Consider the following 18,455-nt stretch of genomic DNA (forward strand, 5'->3'; position numbering starts at 1 on the left):
GGGAATGTTACAGAGAGGGGGAATGTTATAGAGAGGGAGGAATGTTATAGAGAGGGGGAATGTTATAGAGAGGGGGGAATGTTATAGAGAGGGAGGAATGTTATAGAGAGGGGGGAATGTTATAGAAAGGGGGGAATGTTATAGAGAGGGGGAATGTTATAGGGAGGGGGGAATGTTATAGGGAGGGGGGAATGTTATAGAGAGGGAGGAATGTTATAGAGAGGGGGGAATGTTATAGAGAGGGGGGAATGTTATAGAGAGGGGGAATGTTATAGGGAGGGGGGAATGTTATAGGGAGGGGGGAATGTTATAGAGAGGGAGGAATGTTATAGAGAGGGGGGAATGTTATAGAGAGGGAGGAAAGTTATAGAGAGGGGGAAATGTTATAGAGAGGGGGGAATGTTATAGAGAGGGGGAATGTTATAGGGAGGGGGGAATGTTATAGGGAGGGGGGAATGTTATAGAGAGGGGGGAATGTTATAGAGAGGGGGGAATGTTATAGAAAGGGGGGAATGTTATAGAGAGGGGGGAATGTTATAGAGAGGGGGGAATGTTATAGAGAGGGGGGAATGTTATAGAGAGAGGGAATGTTATAGAGAGGGGGGAATGTTATAGAGGGGGGAATGTTATCGATGGGGGAATGTTATAGAGAGGGGGGAATGTTATAGAGAGGGGGGAATGTTATAGAGAGGGGGGAATGTTATAGAGAGGGAGGAATGTTATAGAGAGGGGGAATGTTATAGAGGGGGAAAGTTATAGAGAGGGGGGAATGTTATAGAGAGGGGGGAATAATATAGAGAGGGGGGAATGTTATAGAGAGGGAGGAATGTTATAGAGAGTGGGAATGTTTTAGAGAGGGGGGAATGTTATAGAGAGGGGGAATATTATAGAGAGGGGGGAATGTTATAGAGAGGGGGAATGTTATAGAGAGGGGGGAATGTTATAGAGAGGGGGGAATGTTACAGAGAGGGGGAATGTTATAGAGAGGGGGGAATGTTATAGAGAGGGGGGAATGTTATAGAGAGGGGCAATGATATAGAGAGAGGGGAATGTTATAGAGAGGGGGAATGTTATAGAGAGGGGGAATGTTATAGAGAGGGGGAATGATATACAGAGGGGAATGTTATAGAGAGGGGGAATGTTTTTGAGAGGGGGGAATGTTATGGAGAGGCGGGTATTTTATAGAGGGGGGAGAATGATATAGAGAGGGAGGAATGTTATAGAGAGGGGGAATGTTATAGAGAGGGAGGAATGTTATAGAGAGGGGGAATGTTATAGAGAGGGGAGAATGATATAGAGAGGGAGGAATGTTATAGAGAGGGGGAATGTTATAGAGATGGGGGAATGTTATAGAGATGGGGGAATGTTATAGAGAGGGGGAATGTTATAGAGGGAGGGAATGTTATAGAGAGGGGGGAATGTTATAGAGAGGGGGGAATGTTATAGAGAGGGGGAATGTTATAGAGAGGGGGAATGTTATAGAGAGGGGGAATGTTATAGAGAGGGGGAATGTTATAGAGAGGGGGAATGTTATAGAGAGGGGGAATGTTATAGAGAGGGGGAATGTTATAGAGAGGGGGAATGTTATAGAGAGGGGGGAATGTTATAGAGGGGGGGAATGTTATAGAGAGGGGGAATGTTATAGAGAGGGGGAATGTTATAGAGAGGGAGGAATGTTTTCGAGGGGGGGGAATGTTATAGAGAGGGGGAATGTTATAGAGAGGGGGGAATGTTATAGAGAGGGGGGAATGTTATGGAGGGGGTAATGTTATACAGGGGGGGAATGTTATAGAGAGGGGGAATGTTATATCGAGGGGGTAATGTTATAGAGAGGGGGAATGTTATAGAGAGGGGGAATGTTATAGAGAGGGGGGAATGTTATAGAGAGGGGGGAATGTTATAGAGAGGGGGGAATGTTATAGAGAGGGGGGAATGTTATAGAGAGGGGGGAATGTTATAGAGAGAGGGAAATGTTATAGAGAGGGAGGAATGTTATAGAGAGGTGGAATGTTATAGACATGGGGAATGTTATAGAGAGGGAGGAATGTTATAGAGGGGGAGGAATGTTATAGAGAGGGGGAATGTTATAGAGAGGGGGGAATGTTATAGAGAGGGGGAATGTTATAGAGAGGGGGGAATGTTGTAGAGAGGGAGGAATGTTATAGAGAGGGGGAATGTTATAGAGAGGGGGAATGTTATAGAGAGGGGGGAATGTTATAGAGAGGGGGAATGTTATAGAGAGGGGGGAATGTTATACAGAGGGAGGAATGTTACAGAGTGGGGGAATGTTACAGAGAGGGAGGAATGTTACAGAGAGGGGGGAATGTTACAGAGAGGGGGGAATGTTACAGAGAGGGGGGAATGTTATAGAGAGGGGGGAATGTTATAGAGAGGGGGAATGTTATAGAGAGGGGGGAATGTTATAGAGAGGGGGGAATGTTATAGAGAGGGAGTAATGTTAAAGAGAGGAGGGAATGTTATAGAGAGGGGGGAATGTTATAGAGAGGGAGTAATGTTATAGAGAGGGGGGAATGTTATAGAGAGGGGGAATGTTATAGAGAGGGGGGAATGTTACAGAGAGAGGGAATGTTACAGAGAGGGGGAATGTTATACAGAGGGAGGAATGTTATAGAGAGGGGGGAATGTTATAGAGAGGGGGAATGTTACACAGAGGGAGGAATGTTACAGAGAGGGGGGAATGTTATAGAGAGGGGGAATGTTATAGAGAGGGGGGAATGTTATAGAGAGGGGGGAATGTTATAGAGAGGGGGGAATGTTAAAGAGAGGGGGGAATGTTATAGAGAGGGAGTAATGTTATAGAGAGGGGGGAATGTTATAGAGAGGGGGAATGTTATAGAGAGGGGGGAATGTTATAGAGAGGGGGAATGTTATAGAGAGGGGGGAATGTTATAGAGAGGGGGGAATGTTAAAGAGAGGGGGAATGTTATAGAGAGGGGGGAATGTTATAGAGAGGGGGGAATGTTAAAGAGAGGGGGGAATGTTATAGAGAGGGGGGAATGTTATAGAGAGGGGGGAATGTTATAGAGAGGGGGGAATGTTAAAGAGAGGGGGGAATGTTATAGAGAGGGGGGAATGTTATAGAGAGGGGGGAATGTTATAGAGAGAGGGAATGTTATGGAGAGGGGGAATGTTATAGAGAGGGGGAATGTTATAGAGAGGGGGGATTGTTATAGAGAGGGGGAATGTTATAGAGAGGGGGAATGTTATAGAGAGGGGGAATGTTATAGAGGGGGAATGATATACAGAGGGGAATGTTATAGAGAGGGGGAATGATATAGAGAGGGGGAATGTTATAGAGAGGGGGAATGTTATAGAGAGGGGGAATGATATACAGAGGGGAATGTTATAGAGAGGGGGAATGTTATGGAGAGGGAGGAATGTTATAGAGAGGGGGAATGTTATAGAGAGGGGGAATGTTATAGAGAGGGGGGAATGTTATGGAGGGGGTAATGTTATACAGGGGGGGAATGTTATAGAGAGGGGGAATGTTATATCGAGGGGGAATGTTATAGAGAGGGGGGAATGTTATAGAGAGGGGGAATGTTATAGAGAGGGGGAATGTTATAGAGAGGGGGGAATGTTATAGAGAGGGAGGAATGTTATAGAGAGGGAGGAATGTTATACAGAGGGGGGAATGTTATAGAGGGGGGGAATGTTATAGAGAGGGGGAATGTTATAGAGAGGGAGGAATGTTATAGAGAGGGGGGAATGTTATAGAGAGAGAGGAATGTTATAGAGAGGGGGGAATGTTATAGAGAGGGGGAATGTTATAGAGAGGGGGGAATGTTATAGAGGGGGGAATGTTATAGAGAGGGGGAATGTTATAGAGAGGGGGGGGAATGTTATAGAGAGGGGGGAATGTTATGGAGGGGGGAATGTTATAGAGAGGGGGAATGTTATATAGAGGGGGGAATGTTATAGAGAGGGGGAATGTTATATAGAGGGGGGAATGTTATAGAGAGGGAGGAATGTTATATAGAGGGGGGAATGTTATAGAGAGGGGGAATGTTATATAGAGGGGGGAATGTTATAGAGAGGGAGGAATGTTATACAGAGGGGGGAATGTTATAGAGGGGGGGAATGTTACAGAGAGGGGGAATGTTATAGAGAGGGAGGAATGTTATAGAGAGGGGGAATGTTATAGAGAGGGGGGAATGTTATAGAGAGGGAGGAATGTTATAGAGAGGGGGGAATGTTATAGACAGGGGGGAATGTTATAGAGTGGGGGAATGTTATAGGGAGGGGGGAATGTTATAGGGAGGGGGGAATGTTATAGAGAGGGAGGAATGTTATAGAGAGGGGGGAATGTTAGAGAGGGGGGAATGTTATAGAGAGGGGGAATGTTATAGGGAGGGGGGAATATTATAGGGAGGGGGGAATGTTATAGAGAGGGAGGAATGTTATAGAGAGGGGGGAATGTTATAGAGAGGGAGCAATGTTATAGAGAGTGGGGAATGTTATAGAGAGGGGGGAATGTTATAGAGAGGGGGGAATGTTATAGAGAGGGGGGAATGTTTTCGAGAGGGGGAATGTTATAGAGAGGGGGGAATGTTATAGAGAGGGGAAATGTTACAGAAAGGGGGGAATGTTATAGAGAGGGGGGAATGTTATAGAAATGGCGAATGTTATAGAGAAGGGGGAATGTTATCGAGGGGGAGCAATGTTATAGAGAGGGGGGAATGTTATAGAAATGGCGAATGTTATAGAGAAGGGGGAATGTTATAGAGGGGGAGGAATGTTATAGAGAGGGGAATGTTATAGAGAGGGGGAATGTTATAGAGAGGGAGGAATGTTATAGAGAGGGGCGAATGTTATAGAGAGGGGGAATGTTATAGAGAGGGAGGAATGTTACAGAGAGGGGGGAATGTTATAGAAATGGCGAATGTTATAGAGAAGGGGGAATGTTATAGAGAGGGGGAATGTTATAGAGGGGGGATAGTTATGGAGAGGGGGGAATGTTATAGAGAGAGGGAGTGTTATAGAGAGGGGGGAATGTTATAGAGAGGGGGAATGTTATAGAGAGGGGAATTTTATAGAGAGGGTGAATGTTATAGAGAGGGGGAATGTTATAGAGGGGGGAATGTTATAGAGAGGGGGAATGTTATAGAGAGGGGGAATGTTATAGAGAGGGGGAATGTTATAGAGAGGGGGGAATGTTATAGAGAGGGGGGAATGTTATAGAGAGGGGGAATGTTATAGAGAGGGGGAATGTTATAGAGAGGGGGAATGTTATAGAGAGGGGGGAATGTTATCGAGAGGGGGAATGTTATAGAGAGGGGGGAATGTTATAGAGAGGGGGAATGTTATAGAGAGGGTGGAATGTTATAGAGAGGGGGGAATGTTATAGAAAGGGGGAATGTTATAGAGAGGGGGGAATGTTATAGAGAGGGGGAATGTTATAGAGAGGGAGGAATGTTATAGAGAGGGGGAATGTTATAGAGAGGGGGAATGTTATAGAGAGGGGGTATGTTATAGTGAGGGGGAATGTTATAGAGAGGGGGAATGTCATAGAGAGGGAGGAATGTTATAGAGAGGGGGGAATGTTATAGAGAGGGGGAATGTTATAGAGAGGGGGGAATGTTATAGAGAGGGGGGAATGTTATAGTGAGGGGGAATGTTATAGAGAGGGGGGAATGTTATAGTGAGGGGGAATGTTATAGAGAGGGGGAATGTCATAGAGAGGGGGGAATGTTATACAGAGGGAGGAATGTTATAGAGAGGGGGGAATGTTATAGAGAGGGGGGAATGTTATAGAGAGGGGGAATGTTATAGAGAGGGGGGAATGTTATAGAGAGGGGGGAATGTTATAGAGAGAGGGGAATGTTATAGAGCGGGGGGAATGTTATAGAGAGGGGGGAATGTTATAGCGAGGGAGGAATGTTATAGAGAGGGAGGAATGTTATAGAGAGGGGGAATGTTATAGAGAGGGGGAATGTTATAGAGTGGGGGAATGTTATAGAGAGGGCGAATGTTATAGAGAGGGAGGAATGTTATAGAGAGGGGGGAATGTTATAGAGAGGGGGAATGTTACAGAGAGGGGGGAATGATATAGAGAGGGGGAATGTTATAGAGAGGGGGAATGTTATAGAGAGGGGGAATGTTATAGAGAGGGGGAATGTTATAGAGAGGGGGAATGTTATAGAGAGGGGGGAATGTTATAGAGAGGGGGAATGTTATAGAGAGGAGGGATGTTATAGAGAGGGGGGAATGTTATAGAGAGGGGGAATGTTATAGAGTGGGGGAATGTTATAGAGAGGGCGAATGTTATAGAGAGGGGGGAATGTTATAGAGAGGGGGGAATGTTATAGAGAGGGGGGAATGTTATAGAGAGGGGGAATGTTACAGAGAGGGGGAATGTTATAGAGAGGGGGAATGTTATAGAGAGGGGGGAATGTTATAGAGAGGGGGGAATGTTACAGAGAGGGAGGAATGTTATAGAGAGGGGGAATGCTATAGAGAGGGAGGAATGTTATAGAGAGGGGGGAATGTTATAGAGAGGGGGAATGTTATAGAGGGGGGAATGTTATAGAGAGGGGAGAATGTTATAGAGGGGAGAATGTTATAGAGAGGGGGGAATGTTATAGAGAGGGGGGAATGTTATAGAGAGGGGGGAATGTTATAGAGAGGGGGAATGTTATAGAGAGGGGGGAATGTTATAGAGAGGGGGGAATGTTATAGAGAGGGGGGAATGTTATAGAGAGGGGGGAATGTTATAGAGAGGGGGGAATGTTATAGAGAGGGGGAATGTTATAGAGAGGGGGAATGTTATAGAGAGGGGGAATGTTATAGAGAGGGGGAATGTTATAGAGGGGGGAATGTTATAGAGAGGGGGGAATGTTATAGAGAGGGGGAATGTTATAGAGAGGGGGGAATGTTATAGAGAGGGGGGAATGTTATAGAGAGGGGGAATGTTATAGAGAGGGGGAATGTTATAGAGAGGGGGAATGTTATAGAGAGGGGGGAATGTTATAGAGAGGGGGAATGTTATAGAGAGGGGGGAATGTAAAAGAGAGGGGGAATGTTATAGAGAGGGGGAATGATATAGAGAGGGGGGAATGTTATAGAGAGGGAGGAATGTTATAGAGAGGGAGGAATGTTATAGAGAGGGGGAATGTTATAGAGAGGGGGGAATGTTATAGAGAGGGGGAATGTTATAGAGAGGGGGGAATGGTGTAGAGAGGGGGAATGTTATAGAGAGGGGAGAATGTTATAGAGAGGGGGAATGTTATAGAGAGGGGGGAATGTTATAGAGAGGGGGGAATGTTATAGAGAGGGGGGAATGTTATAGAGAGGGGGGAATGTTATAGAGAGGGGGAATGCTATAGAGAGGGAGGAATGTTATAGAGAGGGGGGAATGTTATAGAGAGGGGGGAATGTTATAGAGAGGGGGAATGTTATAGAGAGGGGGGAATGTTATAGAGAGGGGGGAATGTTATAGAGAGGGGGGAATGTTATAGAGAGGGGGGAATGTTATAGAGAGGGGGGAATGTTATAGAGAGGGGGGAATGTTATAGAGAGGGGGGAATGTTATAGAGAGGGTGGAATGTTATGGAGAGAGGGAATGTTATAGAGAGGGGGGAATGTTATAGAGAGGGGGGAATGTTATAGAGAGGGGGGAATGTTATAGAGAGGGGGGAATGTTATAGAGAGGGGGGAATGTTATAGAGAGGGGGAATGTTATAGAGAGGGGGAATGTTATAGAGAGGGGGAATGTTACAGAGAGGGTGAATGTTACAGAGAGCGGGAATGTTATAGAGAGGGGGGAATGTTATAGAAAGGGGGAATGTTATAGAGAGGGGAGAATGTTATAGAGAGGGGGGAATGTTATAGAGAGGGTGAATGTTATAGAGAGGGAGGAATGTTACAGAGAGGGGGAATGTTATAGAGAGGGGGGAATGTTACAGAGAGGGGGAATGTTATAGAGAGGGGGGAATGTTATAGAGAGGGGGAATGTTATCGAGAGGGGAGAATGTTATAGAGAGGGGGGAATGTTATAGAGAGGGTGAATGTTATAGAGAGGGAGGAATGTTACAGAGAGGGGGAATGTTACAGAGAGGGGGGAATGTTACAGAGAGGGGGAATGTTACAGAGAGGGGGGAATGTTATAGAGAGGGGGAATATTATAGTGAGGGGGAATGTTATAGAGAGGGGGGAATGTTATAGAGAGGGGGAATGTTATAGTGAGGGGGAATGTTATACAGGGGGGGAATGTTACAGAGAGGGGGAATGTTACAGAGAGGGGGGAATGTTATAGAGAGGGGGGAATGTTATAGAGAGGGGGAATGTTATAGAGAGGGGGAATGTTATAGAGAGGGGGGAATGTTATAGAGATGTGGAATGTTATAGAGAGGGGGGAATGTTATAGAGAGGGGGGAATGTTATAGAGAGGGGGGAATGTTATAGAGAGGGGGGAATGTTTTCGAGAGGGGGAATGTTATAGAGAGGGGGGAATGTTATAGAGAGGGGGAATGTTATAGAGAGCGGGAATGTTATAGAGAGGGGGGATGTTATAGAGAGGGGGGGAATGTTATAGAGATGGAGGAATGTTATAGAGAGGGGGGAATGTTATACAGGGGGGAATGTTACAGAGAGGGGGAATGTTATAGTGAGGGGGAATGTTATAGAGAGGGGGGAATGTTATAGAGAGGGGGAATGTTATAGAGAGGGGGGAATGTTATAGAGAGGGGGGAATGTTATAGAGAGGGGGAATGACATAGAGAGGGGGAATGTTATAGAGAGGGGGAATGTTATAGAGATGCGGGAATGTTATAGATAGTGGGGAATGTTACAGAGAGGCGGGAATTTTATAGAGGGGGGAATGTTATAGAGGGGGAATGTTATAGAGAGAGGGGAATGTTATAGAGAGGGAGGAATGTTATAGAGAGGGTGGAATCTTATAGAGAGGGGGGAATGTTATAGAGAGGGGGAATGTTATAGAGAGGGGGAATGTTATAGAGATGGGGAATGTTATAGAGAGGGGGAATGTTATAGAAATGGGGAATGTTATAGAGAGGGGGAATGTTATAGAGAGGGGGAATGTTATAGAGAGGGGGAATGTTATAGAGAGGGGGAATGTTATAGAGAGGGGGAATGTTATAGAGAGGGGGAATGTTATACAGAGGGAGGAATGTTATGGAGAGGGGGGAATGTTATAGAGAGGGGGAATGTTATAGAGAGGGGGAATGTTATAGAGAGGGGGAATGTTATAGAGAGGGAGGAATGTTATAGAGAGGGGGGAATGTTATAGAGAGGGGGAATGTTATAGAGAGGGAGGAATGTTACAGAGAGGGGGGAATGTTATAGAAATGGCGAATGTTATAGAGAAGGGGGAATGTTATAGAGAGGGGGAATGTTATAGAGAGGGGGAATGTTATAGAGGGGGGATAGTTATAGAGAGGGGGGGATGTTATAGAGAGAGGGAGTGTTATAGAGAGGGGGGAATTTTATAGAGCGGGTGAATGTTATACAGAGGGGGAATGTTATAGAGAGGGGGGAATGTTATAGAGAGGGGGAATGTTATCGAGAGGGTGAATGTTATAGAGATGGGGAATGTTATAGAGAGGGGGAATGTTATAGAGAGGGGGAATGTTATAGAGAGGGGGGAATGTTATAGAGAGGGGGAATGTTATAGAAATGGGGAATGTTATAGAGAGGGGGAATGTTATAGAGAGGGGGAATGTTATAGAGAGGGGGAATGTTATAGAGAGGGGGAATGTTATAGAGAGGGGGGAATGTTATAGAGAGGGGGAATGTTATAGAGAGGGGGAATGTTATAGAGAGGGGGAATGTTATAGAGAGGGGGGAATGATATAGAGAGGGGGAATGTTATAGAAATGGGGAATGTTATAGAGAGGGGGAATGTTATAGAGAGGGGGAATGTTATAGAGATGGGGAATGTTATAGAGAGGGGGAATGTTATAGAAATGGGGAATGTTATAGAGAGGGGGAATGTTATAGAGAGGGGGAATGTTATAGAGAGGGGGAATGTTATAGACAGGGGGAATGTTATAGACAGGGGGAATGTTATAGAGAGGGGGAATGTTATAGAGAGGGGGAATGTTATAGAGAGGGGGAATGTTATAGAGAGGGGGAATGTTATAGAGATGGGGAATGTTATAGAGAGGGGGAATGTTATAGAAATGGGGAATGTTATAGAGAGGGGGAATGTTATAGAGAGGGGGAATGTTATAGAGAGGGGGAATGTTATAGAGAGGGGGAATGTTATAGAGAGGGGGAATGTTATAGACAGGGGGAATGTTATAGAGAGGGGGAATGTTATAGAGATGGTGAATGTTATAGAGAGGGTGGAATGTTATAGAGAGGGGGGAATGTTGTAGAGATGGGGAATGTTATAGAGAGGGGGGAATGTTATAGAGAGGTAGAATTTTATAGAGAGGGGGGAATGTTATAGAGAGGGGGAATGTTATAGAGAGGGGGGAATGTTATAGAGAGGGGGAATGTTATAGAGAGGGGGAATGTTATAGAGAGGGGGGAATGTTATAGAGATGTGGAATGTTATAGAGAGGGGGGAATGTTATAGAGAGGGGGGAATGTTATAGAGAGGGGGGAATGTTATAGAGAGGGGGGAATGTTTTCGAGAGGGGGAATGTTATAGAGAGGGGGAATGTTACAGAAAGGGGGGAATGTTATAGAGAGGGGGGAATGTTATAGAAATGGCGAATGTTATAGAGAAGGGGGAATGTTATCGAGGGGGAGCAATGTTATAGAGAGGGGGGAATGTTATAGAAATGGCGAATGTTATAGAGAAGGGGGAATGTTATAGAGGGGGGAATGTTATAGAGGGGGGATAGTTATGGAGAGGGGGGAATGTTATAGAGAGAGGGAGTGTTATAGAGAGGGGGGAATGTTATAGAGAGGGGGAATGTTATAGAGAGGGGAATTTTATAGAGAGGGTGAATGTTATAGAGAGGGTGAATGTTATAGAGGGGGGAATGTTATAGAGAGGGGGAATGTTATAGAGAGGGGGAATGTTATAGAGAGGGGGAATGTTATAGAGAGGGGGGAATGTTATAGAGAGGGGGAATGTTATAGAGAGGGGGAATGTTATAGAGAGGGGGGAATGTTATCGAGAGGGGGAATGTTATAGAGAGGGGGGAATGTTATCGAGAGGGGGAATGTTATAGAGAGGGTGGAATGTTATAGAGAGGGGGGAATGTTATAGAGAGGGGGAATGTTATAGAGAGGGGGAATGTTATAGAGAGGGGGAATGTTATAGAGAGGGGGGAATGTTATAGTGAGGGGGAATGTTATAGAGAGGGGGAATGTCATAGAGAGGGGGGAATGTTATACAGAGGGAGGAATGTTATAGAGAGGGGGGAATGTTATAGAGAGGGGGGAATGTTATAGAGAGGGGGGAATGTTATAGAGAGGGGGGAATGTTATAGAGAGGGGGGAATGTTATAGAGAGAGGGGAATGTTATAGAGCGGGGGGAATGTTATAGAGAGGGGGGAATGTTATAGTGAGGGAGGAATGTTATAGAGAGGGAGGAATGTTATAGAGAGGGGGAATGTTATAGAGAGGGGGAATGTTATAGAGTGGGGGAATGTTATAGAGAGGGCGAATGTTATAGAGAGGGAGGAATGTTATAGAGAGGGGGGAATGTTATAGAGAGGGGGAATGTTACAGAGAGGGGGGAATGATACAGAGAGGGGGAATGTTATAGAGAGGGGGAATGTTATAGAGAGGGGGAATGTTATAGAGAGGGGGAATGTTATAGAGAGGGGGAATGTTATAGAGAGGGGGAATGTTATAGAGAGGGGGAATGTTATAGAGAGGGGGAATGTTATAGAGAGGGGGAATGTTATAGAGAGGGGGAATGTTATAGAGAGGGGGGAATGTTATAGAGAGGGGGAATGTTATAGAGAGGGGGAATGTTATAGAGAGGAGGGATGTTATAGAGAGGGGGGAATGTTATAGAGAGGGGGAATGTTATAGAGTGGGGGAATGTTATAGAGAGGGCGAATGTTATAGAGAGGGGGGAATGTTATAGAGAGGGGGGAATGTTATAGAGAGGGTGAATGTTACAGAGAGGGGGGAATGTTATAGAGAGGGTGAATGTTATAGAGAGGGGAATGTTATAGAGAGGGGGAATGTTATAGAGAGGGGGAATGTTATAGAGAGGGGGGAATGTTATAGAGAGGGGGGAATGTTATAGAGAGGGGGGAATGTTATAGAGAGGGGGGAATGTTATAGAGAGGGTGAATGTTATAGAGAGGGTGAATGTTATAGAGAGGGTGAATGTTATAGAGAGGGTGAATGTTATAGAGAGGGGGAATGTTATAGAGAGGGGGAATGTTATAGAGAGGGGGAATGTTATAGAGAGGGGGAATGTTATAGAGAGGGGGAATGTTATAGAGAGGGGGAATGTTATAGAGAGGGGGAATGTTATAGAGAGGGGGAATGTTATAGAGAGGGGGAATGTTATAGAGAGGGGGAATGTTATAGAGAGGGGGAATGTTATAGAGAGGGGGGAATGTTATAGAGAGGGGGAATGTTATAGAGAGGGGGAATGTTATAGAGAGGGGGAATGATATGGAGAGGGAGGAATGGAGGGAGGAATGTTATAGAGAGGGGGAATGTTACAGAGAGGAGGGATGTTACAGAGAGGGGGGAATGTTATAGAGAGGGAGGTTGTTATAGAGAAGTGGGGGTGTTATAGAGTGGGGGTGTTTTGAGAGGAGATATGTTATGGGGGGGTGTTATAGAGTGGGGTGGTGTTTTCGAGAGGGGGGTGTTATAGAGTGAGGGCGGTGTTTTCTAGAGGAGGTATGTTATAGAGTTGGGGGGGGAGGGTGTTTTCGAGGGGGAGGTATGTTATGGGGGGGCGGTATGTTATTTTATCCAAGTAGGATCTTTTTCATTCTGTGACTGTCCTAATTAGCAAATCATCACAAATTAAGGGTTTTATGATTATGCTGAAATACAATATTAACAACTGGTCAGGAGATATATAACTCTTATCCTCAGGGATGCCAGTATTGGAAGAGTTAAGTGTAGAGAAGGATCTTTCATTTCCCTTAACCATCAGAAATTCATATATTCCCCTCCAGCTACATAAAAGGTGGAGGTTTCACTGTGCGGAAGCATTCATAGCTTGAGGTGGAATATTTACAAAATCAAAACCAAACTGGGTGACATTCTGTCACAAGAATACAAACCACTGACCCACAAGGTTATGTGTATTGACCATAAATATCAGACACAGCAAATCCTTCACACAAACAAAGGATTACATCTTCATGCTTGTGTGCTTCCAGAATCTTAGGGGATTTGTTTCAGTTAGTTTGTACAGAGAGCCTCGTCCAACAGTGTACAGCAGGAAAGGATTGTTGCACACTTGTGAATCTGCAGTGGCTTTAGTTCAAGGTGGACATCGCTGTAGAAAGACAAGGCTGTGTCGCTGCCGTGCAATTACAGCTGTTAGAGTGTTGCAATAAAAGGTAATTAAAGCTGTGCCAAATGATTATTTCAGTGATCAAATATTCCTTTGATTACCAAAATGATCAATCAAATATTGGGATAAATTAAAGCCCCATGAAAATGGTACGATTTGCTGGTTAAATTCGTGTTCAATGACTTGCCCAGTAATCCGTTAACATCACCCTAAATGAACCATAGTTCAGATGCATCCCGTTTCTCAGCCGATCTACATTACAGGTCAATTGCCCAGCAGATACCTGCAGTCAACCAAAGGCATTCCCTTTGTTATTACAACAATGTGAGAGCAGTTTGCTGCAGAGCAGGGTTTGAAGGACCTGGTGAAACTAAATATGTAGAGTTTTTATAGTGGTTTAATCAATCAAGGATTATACTCAAGACTGTAATCAATTCATGGGTCATACAATTATTTACAATTAATTGGCACCGTTCTGTAAATAAACCGATGGTTTGTTGGCAGATTAGCTATTGCTCGAGGGGAAAATTCAGAATGCCGCAAGACTCCCAGTCGACGCAGTTTTTGGTAACGAGAAAAGATATGCCCTTTTTAAAAACTAATGATTTCCCCACATTTCTCCCTCACTGGGTAAAGTCGGTAAGTGGGAAGGAGGGAGGTGAAATCCACTGGAGACAGTGAAAAAGAAACTTTTCATGGTGACAACTGGCAATATTTACCATATCCTGGTGAATAAAATGGAATGAAAAGACCTGCTCTGATGACCTGGTGAGTATAACTCACTACTACTAATGTTGCTCCTACTATCACTACCAAGATCTCCGGTACTTGCATCTAATACTGAACCGTACAGAACAGAAAGTCTCAGTTCCAATCCCAGTCTGTGCTGAGTTAATTGATTTCAGGCAGGGCAGCAGCAGAAGACCACACCTGGTCTCAGTGTCCGTGGAGTAGGGACTAGGAATAAAATAAATCGGCCAAGATTCCCAGTCATGGTAAGTCCGAATGGAATATGTGCATGTGTGGATGCGTGTGTGTGTGCGTGCACGTGTGTAAAAAGAAAAGAAAGGCTTGCATGTATATAGCACCTTTCACCACCTCAGGACGTCCCAAAGCCTTTACAGCCAACTTTCTGAAGTGTAGTCACTGTTGTAATGTGTATGTGTACGTGTGTGTATTATGCGTGCGTGTATGTATATGTGCGTGTGTATATATGTGCGTGTTTGTGTATGTATGTGTTGTGTGTCTGTATATATATATATATATATGTTCGTACTCATTTAAATGCAGCTGGAAATGGTCGCCCTGCCATCCTGTAAGTCCATGGTTTGTGACAATGCAGGTTGAGATGAAAATGGCGGTGATAATTGGAGCAGGCGGACCACCATCGGCAGTATTGCTTTGGCAATTTTCGTCCATCTACTGTCGCATTTACAGGTGTTAATGAGGCGCCAGCCAGACAAAACCCATAATTCAGGATTGGCCTCACTACTGATCTGCACAATATCTGTTTAATCTGTTCTGACTTCTTATCCAATGCTTTCCAGATGCCGCTCAGCACCTGATTTGTCTCATTGATAACTGCTTCACACCGGTCCAGTGCTTTCAGGGTATGATCAATAATCACTCCCAAATACTTTTTCGACCACTGAAAGGAGTTTAAAATAACAAAAATATTTCAATGAATTTATTTTCAAAAATCAGCTTGGCTGGACCAAAGCCTCTCTGGATGTGTCCTGGAGGGCCTCACAACTAAACAGGCCATTTTAAAAGAAAGACTTGCATTTATATAGCGCCTTTCACGATCATCGGACGTCTGAAAGCGCTTTACAGCCAATGAAGTGTAGTCACCGTGGTAATGTAGGAAACGCGGCAGCCAAATTGCGCACAGCAAGCTCCCACAAACAGCAATGTGATAATGACCAGATAATCTGTTTTTAGTGATGTTGATTGAGGGATAGATATTGGCCAGGACACCGGGGATAACTCCCCCTGCTCTTCTTCGAAATAGTGTGGTGGGATCTTTTACATCCACCTAAGAGAGCAGACGGGGCCTCGGTTTAACGTCTCATCCGAAAGACGGCCCCTCCGACAGTGCAGCGCTCCCTCAGCACTGCACTGGAGTGTCAGCCTAGATATTTGTGCCCAAGTCTTCTGACTCAGAGGTGAGTGATCTACCAGTGAGCCACGGCTAACACCTGTTGTGTCCCGGGTCAAGTAGAAACTCGACAGATCACTCAGCGACTGCCTCATGCAAAACTTACAATGATCCATGGTTATTATAGTCGCCCTTTTAACAAAATGTTTGTGAAAGCTACTTTTTTTTTTAAAAATCACCAAATTATACGCCGCAACCTCTCTTCCTTTTATCTTCTGACATTTTCATCTCTGCTCAATATCAAAGAGTTCAGGTCCCCCGGTGTGAAACCTCTATAATATATTTCATTGCAGTATTAACTATGCTATTATCGCTCCTTTCTATTGTGAAGCATTCAGAGATCACTCCCAGCTGGTTGCAATACACAGGAGTAGGTCTACATCCCACACCAGTGCTGTGCGGTGAGACAAGGTTATAAATGTGACAGACAGCTAACCCGGAAAATGATCCATTACACCATATGATATCAGTGGCAGTTTTTATCAAACCTTATGAACTGAGATGGATACAATAGCAGCCATACACAAGCAGCATATTGTCAATTGTCAATATAGCCTGCTCTCTGATTTGAAGCTATGCCTTATAGAAACCTCCAATTTCAGGAATTATTCATTGCATTTTCTTTCCATTTTTCAAATGTCTTTTTATGGATGTTGCAAATGTTGTTTAGTTTTACAGCTGTCCCCAACAGATTTTCATGCGTTTCTTTATCTGTTACGCGATGTGCCTTTTAAGCTAGAAACTAGGCCAGTTTTCTGAAACAGGTTTTACTTACCTTTCCTGTGTACACATTATATTACAATTAAGCGTACAGTAATCCCACTGCGGAATACATCAAAGTGGGGTTAATAGAATTTTCTGCTATTAAAAAAAATCACTTTGAACTCGCCATGAAAATTTGCCTCCCCTCTCCTACTTCTAATTTACCCCATCTCCAACTCCTTTTATTCAATTCATCGGTGTTCCTGTGTGGACTAACCTGCCCATCCAACTGAGTAAACAAGGGCAAGGATTTCATTAGCCAGAAATCTGAAGTATAATGCTATGTATAATAGGGCAAGTCATTCTAACATGGGGACAATTTTAACCCTACTCGCTCACCAGAAACCTGGCAGGTGTGCAGTTAAAATCGCCCTGGCTCTCACCTGTCCGAAAGCCGCCATGATCGCAACATCTGTAATTTTAACCTGCTGTCCTGAGCAGGCAGCAAGGACACGCACCCGGAGCCAGCAGGGTCCTTCTTTACATAGGCATGCTGCGGCCCGATGACATCATTAAGACCCGACTGTAATATTAACTTAGGCCTGAGAGGGGAATCCACCTGGAGTTCACTGTTTTACTAAATGGCCATATCAACAATTATCAATGCAATAGAAAACTCTTAAAGGGAGCATTGTAAAGATGAGAATGCTCCCAAATATGGCCACACGGCTGCAAACTCTGGTGACAAAAGGAGCTGTTATGTTACAGCAGTGCACTACTGCCAGTCATGTGGTTCTCCCTTTGTCGACTGCAGTGATTGGCCCAATATTCATGAACCGATGGCTTCACAGATCCACAAAAATATCAGGGGTTTATGAGTTTGCCTGTGAGGTAAGACTGCCTCTGCCTGCAAAGTAAATGTGCGAGGCTGCTGCCTCTCATTCATACTCCATAGCGGCCACGTCTCCAATTTACACAGCGCAGTAGCATTGCTCAGACCAACGCCCAGCTGAAATGTTTAAGAGAGGACAGTGCGTGGAAGTCATAAAGCGTCCTTGGCTGATCTCATCCAGATAATGGGAAGGGTGCCACAATTGGTCTCAACAGCTCTGAGCTAGGGTTGGCGACAGGTGGTAAAAATGACCCAGTCCCTGATCGCTGCACAATTAACCCTGCAGGTGTGTAGGCATTGGGTAAGGAACAGATCGAGGTACCCGATGATGCCCCGGTGGGCGAATATCCTGTCGACACTCACCGCCTAGGCTCACACATGGGAGAATGGACACAGTATCAGTATCAGCGTGTGGTCTGTTCTGATGGAACCAGACATCAGCATGAGTCAGTGCATTCAGGAGAGGAGGGGAAGATAAAGATTCCTCACCAAGGGATCAACATGTTCTCCTTATCCAATAATTCCCATCAATAATATAAAAATGATGAATGCAAAGGATATTTTATGCATGCCGTGATATTTCTATTTCCACCTATATGACAAGTGTAACTGACAATCAAGAAATCCATGGCTAGATTATAGTTAGCCTCACAAGTGGGAATTTAAAAAAAAAATCAGGACGCACACTTAGACTTCCATGAAATATTGTAGATGTCACTGGAGAGTATATTTTATTATATTTCATGTTCTTGAATGGGATTTTTTGGATGTGGAAATGCAGAGTAAGCCATACGATGTCACCTCATCAATATGGAGATGTTATTTCTCCCTCCCCTTCTCTGCTGAAGGCATTGACTCCTAGTGAGCCTACAGTTCCACAGGTGCTGGTCGCTGCTTCTCCAAGTAGCCAGGAATCATGTATAAACCTAAAGAACCAAGCAGGTAATTCAACTACAGAGGATAGCTCAATCAAGCCCAATTGTGTCCTCACACAGTCCCAGCCGTGAAACGCTGGATCGCGGTCTGCTGCAGAGACCTTCATGACCCAGGGAACTGAGGCGAGCTGGAGGGCTCTGGCCACTGCCCAAGGATCAAGGACGCGTGACCTTTCTAGTCTGTACAGCTCAGCTACTCACCAGATAAACCCAGCGAACTATCAGGGAGCCCAATTTTGAAGATCTAACTTTAAATAGCACCAATCTGTCATGGCGTGAATGTTGTAAAAAGGTGAATGGAGGGCAAATTGTTAAAAGCAGAAGACTCAGCA

The sequence above is a fragment of the Somniosus microcephalus genome, chromosome 23 (assembly GCF_052327205.1).
Source record: "Somniosus microcephalus isolate GS21.2 chromosome 23, FLI_Smic_1.0, whole genome shotgun sequence".
Classification (NCBI taxonomy): Eukaryota; Metazoa; Chordata; class Chondrichthyes; order Squaliformes; family Somniosidae; genus Somniosus; species Somniosus microcephalus.